A 10,430-nucleotide genomic window follows, 5' to 3' on the forward strand; every position below is an offset into this window, starting at 1 on the left:
CTTAATTTCATGAACATCAGCTGGCAGTTGCAAATAAAACGGACTAGTTTTTTAGTAAAAAAAAGGGTCATTTTCTGCATGGTGCTTGTTTCTGCACTGTTAGTGGAAAACTAACTTTAGATTCTGAAAGGATTTGTACCCACCATTTTGTCTGGCATGAGGAAATGCACCTATTTCAATTGTGGCCAGTTTTAAAGCATCTTCTAGCATCTTGTCTGCCAAGAAAGAATGTGCGCTTTGTTTATGGACAGTATAACAGCTAATTCAGTGGCTCTCCATCTAGCAACTTGATGGTAGCTTTAATTTCTATGAATGTCATTTATTCTTAATAATTTTCTCATCTTATCTTTCTGCATTATATCTGTTTGCCTTTTAGATCCTTAGTTTTATTAGAATTTGTGCCTCCATTTCACGGTGCTCGGATTTTCCTCGAGCTCATAGACCTTGCTTCCGTGAGATCCTTCTCTTAATATGTCAGGAAACAGAAAATATCTAGCATTATACAAAATCATATCATTATATTATAGTGGCTCTAAACTTTATGCACATTCTAACTGAACTTGTCGATTATCATGGAATATTCCTTGTAGGCATCTTGATGATGATTGTGCATGAGCTTTTCCACGACTCATAGTCTTTCTGAAAAATTCTCTCTCAAGCTAAAGTTAGTTCTGTCTAATATCTATATCCTTGACTTCTACTTTGTTGTCTGAATGTTTTAGTAGTTGATTGTGTCAACTAAAGTTGCTTACTCCGATCTTGTAAAATCTTAGTCAAGGGTTTGTTATATTAGCCCTACAATCATTTGATATGATCAATGGTCTCACAATATTCAGTTCAGTGCTTGTATTTGCAGAGTATGATCCCGGTCTAATTAGCACAGAGATTGGGATTTGATTTTGTCCTTGTGTCATAGTACTACTGTCTTAGAGTTCCAACTTTGATGGATGAATAGAGATCCTATCCATGAATTGTGTAATTCAATTTGGAAAGAGATAAACACAGTATCCAAAACTCCATAAAAGCCAGCTGAACCTTCAACTCAAGATAAGTTTTTTCCCCCAATGATCTGCTTGAATTTCTCAAGAAAAAGTGACACACTGATTGGCCTTCACAGGGAACTGAGATGAGATCTCGTGTTTCATGTTTGTTCAAAGTTCATGGTAGAGTTTCAATTAGAAGCTCTCGATCCAAATTTCAGCGAGTCTTTTCAAAGCCAATAATTAAGTACTGCAAGCACAAACAGAATACCTGGTTTCTCTCTTCTAGTCCATGTTCTCTTCTTTTTCCTTTCTCATCTCCTTCTTGGCAAAAGGCAAACCAAACTGAGATTCTTAGCATTTTTGTGCTTTGATAAGCCAAGCTTGTTCCAAATGGATTGATATATCCCTCTCATTTTGGCAGTAGGCTAATACTGGTAAGTCTGAATGCTCATTTCCTCATGATCTTTGCTCTGAAATATTAAATGCAAAGAAAGAAAGAGTATATTTTCTTGCTCTGATTATGAAGTTATGCAACCAGTGCAAATACAACATGGCTAGGAAGTCAACCACCCAACAACAGTCATGGAAGGCAGTTCTTGAACTTCCACAGGTTGACTTGGGTGGGTGGGGGGGCGCAATTTAGCTGGCTTCCATCAATTAAAACTATTGGAGGATCATGATTGCTACAAAAATCTTACATATCCATCCGAATTTCTCATCTCTATATCATTTTCATTAAAATAAAACATAAGAAAAGAAAAATGAGATGAGTGTAGAAAAAAATTATAAATATATGAGTAATGATACAAATAAAATCTTTTATACCATCATGTTTTAAATTGAGGATATTTCTGTAAAGCGATATTACTTTTATAAATTATTATATAAAAATACTCATCATTTAAAATATATAATTATATAAAGAATTATATGTGTATCATTTTTCTAAATTTATAAAGATCAATTGGACTTTACCTGAGCCTATTTCGAGATCTTTAAAGCTCAAAGAGCAATGAAAACAAGTGTTGGCAGATTATTTCATATAAGTGCATATTTGGAATTGTGGTGAAAAATATAGTTTATAGCTTTAAGGTTTATAATTTATAACTTAAGTAATAAGTTCTACTATTAAAAAATTATTTACTGTTTGGCAACCATATGTTTAAAACACTTTCAAACATGTTACGTTTATTTGTAAAAAAAAAAATTAAAAAAATGCTTTATGAAGTAAAGATTATGATTATTTGAGTTTTTAAAGATTATGGTCATATTCTTGAAAGTTTTAAAATTGTAATTATATTGAAGTTGTATGGGTATTTTCGTTCATTGACAATCTTTTTAAAATTCGAATTATGTTCTGCATTATCTGGAAAAACACATTTGAGAAAATGATGATTTTTTTCAAATGTATTTTTTAGCTTATTTGGATTAAAAATGTTTTAATATATAACACTGAAATAACCTAATTTTTTCATTAAAAATGATTTTTAAGACTATTTAAACACTTTTTAAGACTTCTACTGTAATACCAAAGAAACACTAAATTCTTCAGACTTTAAACACAAAATAATATTATATTTATAAAAAAATATAAATATTATTTATAAATTGGTGTGATTTAGGTGTCATTTGAATAGTGAGTTGAGATAATATGATTTGAGATGAAAGTTGAATAAAATATTGATAAAATATTATATTTTAATATTATTATTATTATTTTAAGATTTATCAAAGTTGTATTGTTTATTATATTTTTTTTAATTTTCGTATTATAAAAATACTACTTTGGTCACTTCATTTGCCTTCTCATTTTGATATTTTATATATTTTAATTTTTTTTATTTAATAATTAAGAAAATAATTATTAATGTATTGATATTTTTTTATATATTTTTAAAAATATTTTAAAATGATAAAAAAAATATAAATTAAAAAATTAAAAAATTAAAAAAAATGAATTAGTATAAAATAAAATAGTGAATTTTGAGAGGCAGAATAGCACTCCTCTTATTTATTATTGTCGTAGTCTTGATATTTTTTAAATAAATAAAATTCCCCGTTTGATGCAATCATTGTAAGCGGGGCTAAACGACATAAAAGTAGGATTTACATTTGTCATTCACACCACATCTGTGTCTGACCTGCCAAACTCAAAGGTTCCATCACCACATCTAAATGTCGTCATTACCCCTCCACGAAACGCTACCTAACCCGAAGGCTGTACTTAATGGCACCTTCGCAATATAATGAAAACCCAGGCCCCTTTAAGAACAGAAATTCAAATTCAAAACTTGATTGGCTGTTAACCAGGGGTAATCAGTGACGAGCATGCCACGTGAACTCGCTGCAAACAAATCCTTATTTAACCACGGTCAACTCACATAGTTAAGAGTAATGATAGTTTCGTTTGATTAAACAGTTTAAATAAGATGGGATGGTATATTTTATTAAAAATTAAATAAAATATTTTTTAATATAATATAATTATTAAATTAAAAAAATTAAATTATTTATTATATTTTATATTAAAATTTATAAAATTTATAAAATTTATAATGATTATATGAGATGAGATAATTTGATTTTATGAAATTTAATCAGTCTGTAAATTTATTTATAATTTATATACGACTTTAGATATAATAATATTTTTTTATTAAATTTAATCCCATCAAATCAAAAAGAAAAGTAAAAATAAAATTTAAAATAATATTATTTTATTACATAATTGTAAAAAAATTTTATACACTAGTAAATCTATCATTTCTCTATGTTAAATCTAATTTAGGAAAATTTATTTTAAACTGGACATCATCAGTGCGTTTGACATGGTAATATTCGATTTGTAATAAAATTTTAAAATTTAAATCTCTTACAAATTAAGTTTTATAATGTCAACAATATTAATGAAGTGCTTTACACATGAGTTGAGATTGGATCAACCACCAAACAAAACTTATTGGGTAAAAAGTTAAACTGAATTGAATTGAGATTTTTTATTTGCCAATATCCGCTTCGCTAGCCTATTAAGATATCGTCCACGTGTAGCAGTAGGGATACAAGTCTTTTATACAATGTTTTCACAACTTACTTTTAAAATTAATGGCATTTTGAAGAAGTAAAGTGATTTATGTAATTTTAGAATATACAAATTTCGTATATTTTCTTCAAAATAAATAAAAAGAATACGAGATTCATATAAAAAAAATTAATTTTTTCATAATAAATTGATTCTACTTTTTAAAAAAAAAAATGCACGGAATTTATATACCTCAAGACTGTGTATAATATTATTATTTTTAAAATAACAATACTTCTACAACCTTATTTAACAAAAATGCATTTCATTTAAAGAAGTCTGGTAAAATAATTCTACAAAAAAGTTGAGTTTTTATGGTCTATTGTTTCAACTTTGTCCGTACCTTTTATGTTTTTCTATTCTCATTTCAATTTAGAGCATACGTTTGAATGTTGAGATAATTTTAAATTATTTATAAATTGTAATAAAAAAATAGTTAATATTTTGTAAATAGTAATAAATTGTTTGTAAGCGGCTTGCATGTGAATAATTCACTAACCAACACAGTCTATTTTGCATTCAGTTGACTCACCCTGTAGATATCTCCCTTATCCCAATCTCCTTATATTCCACCATCTCTCAATTAGTAACCACTAACGACACGCATTGCCATTGAATGTGCCAATTTAACAACCTAATTATCTTTTCTCCAATCTTTGTTTGGGGCATGGGATGAGACAAAAAATTATCATCTGATCTCATCTCATCATTTCAATTTTTTCAAACTTCTATACAAAATATAATAAATAATGTATTTTTTCTATCTCGAAGATAAATCAAATAGAACAAATCAAATAAAGAATAATAAATTACTCTAAAGGTGTACTAATTTGGTAGAGTACTTTTTTCAAATCTCAAATCAACTTTTTTGAATCCCAAAAACTGCAATAGGATGTGCAGTTTTCCTACCCCAGTCTTCAAGATAGACTTCTAGTGATTGTAGTGGAAGACACAAAAGTCACATCTTTGGGGGTTGTTGTAAAGAAATATTACCTTAGAGTATTGGCAATGGACTAGCTATTTGCCAATATAAGTCTAAATTAAAAGTAAATGTGAAAAAAAAAATCCACATTGGCCTAGCTAAACATCCTAAGTTTGACATTTATGCTACAGTAATTCTTCACTCCTCGCCAGACTTGGCGAGCTATTGCACACGGGCCAAATTCTTATTTTATCATTTCGTTGCCTTCCGCTCACTCTTTCTCTCGGTTTTTCTCTGTCTTCTTCCCAAAACCCTTTTTTCTTCGCCCTTCTCTTTCTTTATCCCGAAACTCCATTCTCTTCTTCGCCATTTTCTTTCTTTCTCCAGAAACATAGCAGGTCTTCTCCACCTTCTCCTCACTAGAAGTGTTGACTGGTAGTAAGTTTTCTCAGTCACTCTCCGTCTTACTCACAGGGTCTCACAACCCTAATTGTTTAAACGCGCACACACTCAGATTTCTCTTCCTCATTTATTTGCTTTCACATGAGGAAATTTTTGGGTTTTAGAATACCATAGTTGGAGGCGATTTTCATCATTGGAACGTATGCCACGCTCGTGAAACCAATCGAACTCCATGTCCAGGTTTAGGAATGGAAAATCTATTTTGCCGAGTGTGTGCAATTTATACAATATTTATTTGGGGGATGCATATATAGCCATGATTGCTGGAGATTTATGAGGATTTTATTAATTGGATTCAAAGTTTGTGCAATGTTGTTGGTTATTGAAAGGTGTTGATTGGTATTCTGTGATTGGAATTCCTGTAATTGATATTCTGTTATTGCAACTATGTGATTGTGATTAGTCTTATCCCACTTTGTGATCAACCTATTCCTGCTCTTCAAATATATTGGTACTTTGCCAAATGAAAAACAAGATTGTTCATATAACTTCAAAACACAGAAATTAACTACCATATAATCCAAGATCTCACTTGTGGTGCTATCAAATGCAAGGGGTTTGGCAAATCACAAAACAATCGGTAACTCAACAAATGAAAAACAGAGAAATGAATGAGAATGTGTTGAAGTTAGAAGATATTATTGCAACGTATGGTCTGTACATATGAAGGTGTATTAAATTATTAATATAGCATTAAGAGCTAACTAACTCTAACTAACTAAAGGTAACTAGAAAATCACACTAATTTGTTAAGTCTAATAAAAGGCAGCAAGCACCCACAGTAGTCTTAAGAGTGTGTGAGGCAATAGTTTGAAAAGTGTGTGTGCATGGATAGTGAAATATGATGCAATGTATGGTACTTTTCCTCGACTAATTTAGATTCTTTACCATATGTTTTTCAAGAAAAGTATAGTTTGAAGAGTATGATGCTATGGCTGGGCACCTGCTATATATTGTACTTTGCAGGATAAATTTTGATGGAATCACTTGCTTTTTGTGTAATGAATTTGTAAATCATTATACAGGTTTGGTTTTTTTAGGAAATTGCTACTGCATGTTAGTGGACTGTTTTTGTAATTAGTGGACTTTTTTTGTAATTAGTGTACTGTTTTTGTAGACTGTTTTGGGGTACTTTTGATTTTGTTGGTATTTACAATTGTGGGATAGAAAAATAGGAACTCAAACGAGTGCCTCTATCTCAAATGATCGATAAGGTCGGTCTGGAGTTGACTATGAGTGCCTCTATCTCTAATTCGATGATGTTGTGCAATGAATTCTATGAATTCAAGTATATCATCGCACGAAATTGGCTCATTTTGAGTCTCTTCCGTTTGTTCATAAATGAATTGCTCAACCTCGAGATATAGATGTCGCTCTTCTTCAACGATCATATTATATATGATAATGCATCCATACATAATGTATTTTAGTACTTTAGGACGAAAAAACCTCGCAGGTCCACGCACAAGTACAAATCTACCTTGGAGTACTCTGAATGCACGCTCCACATCTTTCCTTGTAGACTCTTAGCAAGCAGCAAAATATTTTTTCTTATTTCCTTGAGGAGATGGAATTGTTTTCACTAATGTTGCCCACGAAGCATATATACCATCTGCAATATGATATCTCATTATATATTCATGATCATTGATTGTATAATTGCACGGAGGAGCACGACCTTCGGCCAACGCAGCAAAAACAGAAGATCGATCAAGTACGTTGATATCGTTATGCGACCAGGCAAATAAAAAAAAACATGCCATATCCAAAGATCATAAGATGCAACAGCTTCTAAAATAATAGTAGATTCATTCACGTGACCAAAATACATACATTTCCATGCAGTGAGACAATTCTTCAATTTTCAATGCATACAATTAATGCTACCCAACATACCTGGGAATCCACGTCTTTGTTCGGCATCTAGTAACCTCACTATATCACTATTGTTCGGAGATCTCAAATACTCAACCCCAAAAATTGAGACAATTGCCTTAACAAATTTTTTCATGTTTTGTGCACAGTGCTTTCTCCGATTCTTATGTACTCGTCCATTAGATCTGCGGTGACCATATATGCTAGCATCCTAATTGCCGCAATCATCTTTTGAAAGGAAGACAATCCAAGTCTCTCACTGGCATATCTCTTTTGGACAAAATAATCATCGTGGGAAACTACTGTATCATGTATGCGTAAAAAAAGATCACGACTCATTCGAAACCTTCTCCTAAAAAGATATGGTGGATATAGTGGTGTTTCAGCAAAGTAATCATTCCAAAGACATTGATGACCTTCAATTGAATAACGTCTGATGAACCTATGACATTGAGGAGTACGACGAAGTGTAGAAGATGTTCCCTCGGATATCATTGCAATTGCTTGCATCATATCTAACTCATGATCAGAATAATCATCATCAAAATTTGAAGAGGGATCCATAGCAAATTGATGGAAAAAAACTAGAAGAATTGGAGGAATGAAGTTTGGTTTTTGATGAGTGTAGTTAGAGGATGGGTCTATTTATAGGGTTTGATCATCAACTACTAGTTACAACTAAAAAAATTGGTAAAAGAATAAGGGTTGGCTACAAATTAGTTCATTCAAGAATTGTAGATAGTGATTGGTTGGTATAATAAGTTGTTGGCATGTTTGTTGGCTTCAACCACAATTCTAAATGTAAATGTTGGGTAAAAGAAATGTTGGTATGCTTGTATATGTGATTGTTGGGTAAATGGTTGGTAAAATATATTTATTGAATAATTATGTTGAGGGAAAAAATAGTAGAAAAATAATAATTTTATTTATTAATAAAGTTATTAATTAATATATGAAGTTTATTTGTAAAATATTAAAAAAATTATATATTATTAAAAAATATTTTATTATTATTTAGATTTTAAGATAGCTAGTCCAATGTGGACTAATCTAGCTATAAGTCCATGTTATGGCCAAAATCTAACATTTTAGCTAAATTTTAGATTTGGCAGTGCCAATGCTCTTAATAGTGTTGATTTCTTGGCTTTCACTAAAATATAGAATTGAGTCACTTGATGTTACTCGGAATTTTTTTTTTTTTATGAGAAATGATATTTATAATTTTTTTAGGGTGTGCAAGTCTTACTTTTTTTTGAAAAAAAAAGTGTAAATATGAGACCCAATAAAAAAAATTAATTTTTTTAATAATAGACCCTACTATTTAAAAAAACAATGCGTGGACCTTACACTTAAGAGATTGAAATTGAGAAAGGATGCAAAACAAAATAAAAGTTATTCTGACAACTAGTTAATCCACATAAATTAGGGATTGAAATTGAGAAAAGATGGAAAACAAAGATAAAACTTTGGAAAATATTGATTAATGATAAAATTCGAAATTATTTCATGAAACCTACAAGCCGAGTTTAAATAGTTTCAAAATTCAAAATTATGAGAATTTTTCTGAAAAAGAAAAATCCAAGTTATTGCATGAAAATTAAATAAGTAAGTGAACAAGAATCCTACAAAAAAAATTGGCCAAAATCAAAATTAGAATTATTTCCAAAACTTGTAATGAAATATTTCTTAAAAAGGCAAAACTGAAAAGATTTAAAAAAAAAAGAACTAATATTGTCCAAATTCAAGAAAGATTAAACTTTTCTTGACATATTTGCATATATTCACATTCTTAAGGTAGTTCAGCACAATCAATGTAGAATCTGATCAATCTAGATCCTTCACATCAGTTTGCAATTACATCAGATGAACTCTTTTTTCTTAATTTATGATAAACAACAGTTATATATATATATATATATATATATATATATTTAGAAAAGGAAAGATAAACAGTAATTTTTTTTCCTTCTTTTAAGTTGAAGGCTTGTAGCCTCGAACATATTGATAATCTAATTTCCTCGAGGTCGCCCCAAAGTCTTCGGATTCCAGGTTCTGGAGAAGTCTTCTAAAGCAAAGGGATTTCTTAAAGTCTAGTTTTTGTTATCAGATCAACAATGGAGCTACTGCAAGAGTTTGGATTGATCCTTGGATTCCCACTCTTTCAACTAATATCCCTCAATCTCATCCTGCTAATACTTTTATTAATCATTCCATGACTGTTTCGGAGCTCATCTTAGAACAGCCAAGACTTTGGAATACCATTCTCCTGAATACCCTATTCTCAGAAAACACCATCAGAGAAATCCAAAAAATTCCATTAGCAGACCACAATTTCCAGTACATTTCTGATAAAATCAATTGGATTCATCATGCTTCTGGAAAATTTTCTGTTAAGTCAGCCTATGCAGCCTTAATTCATCAGAATGATGCTCCTTCTACTAGGAATTTGCCCATCAATTGGAAATCCCTCTGGAAGATGAAGATTCAGGATAGATTAAAATTGCTCCTTTGGAAAATTAGTCATAACATTCTCCCAATAAAAACCAAGGTCAATAATGTAATTCCTCTTGATGAAGATCAAATCTGTTGTCCTCTTTGCAAAACAGAACCTAAAGATCTCCCTCATCTCTTTCTTAATTGCATGTTCTCTAGAGTAATGTGGAGACAATCAAAGTGGCCGATTGATACCTCCCTCTTTACATGTCAACCGATATCAAACTGGATCAACATCATCATTAACCCTTCTGACAGTCTAAAAATTCTTGAAGAAGAGATACATGACTTCCAGATTTTTGCAACAGTGGCAATGGATCATATTTGGTTCCTGAGGGATAAGCTTGAACATAAAGTTGCAATTCCCTCAATTTCTATGTATGTTGAAACTGTTTTTAAGTCCTTTAAACAACACTCAAGAGCATGGGTAGGACAAGAAAACCAAATTGAGGAATATGAGGAAAGACAACCTGATGGATTTTATCTCATCACTTTCGATGTAGCCACGAGGAAAGAAGGATCTATTCTTGCAGCTCTTTGTTGGGCGAACAACGGGGAGTTAATTTTTGCAAAAACAGATCTTATTAGCAAGGTAAGCGCAAATGTTGGAGAAGCA

The sequence above is a fragment of the Juglans regia genome, chromosome 15 (genome assembly GCF_001411555.2).
Source record: "Juglans regia cultivar Chandler chromosome 15, Walnut 2.0, whole genome shotgun sequence".
In the NCBI taxonomy this organism is placed as follows: Eukaryota; Viridiplantae; Streptophyta; class Magnoliopsida; order Fagales; family Juglandaceae; genus Juglans; species Juglans regia.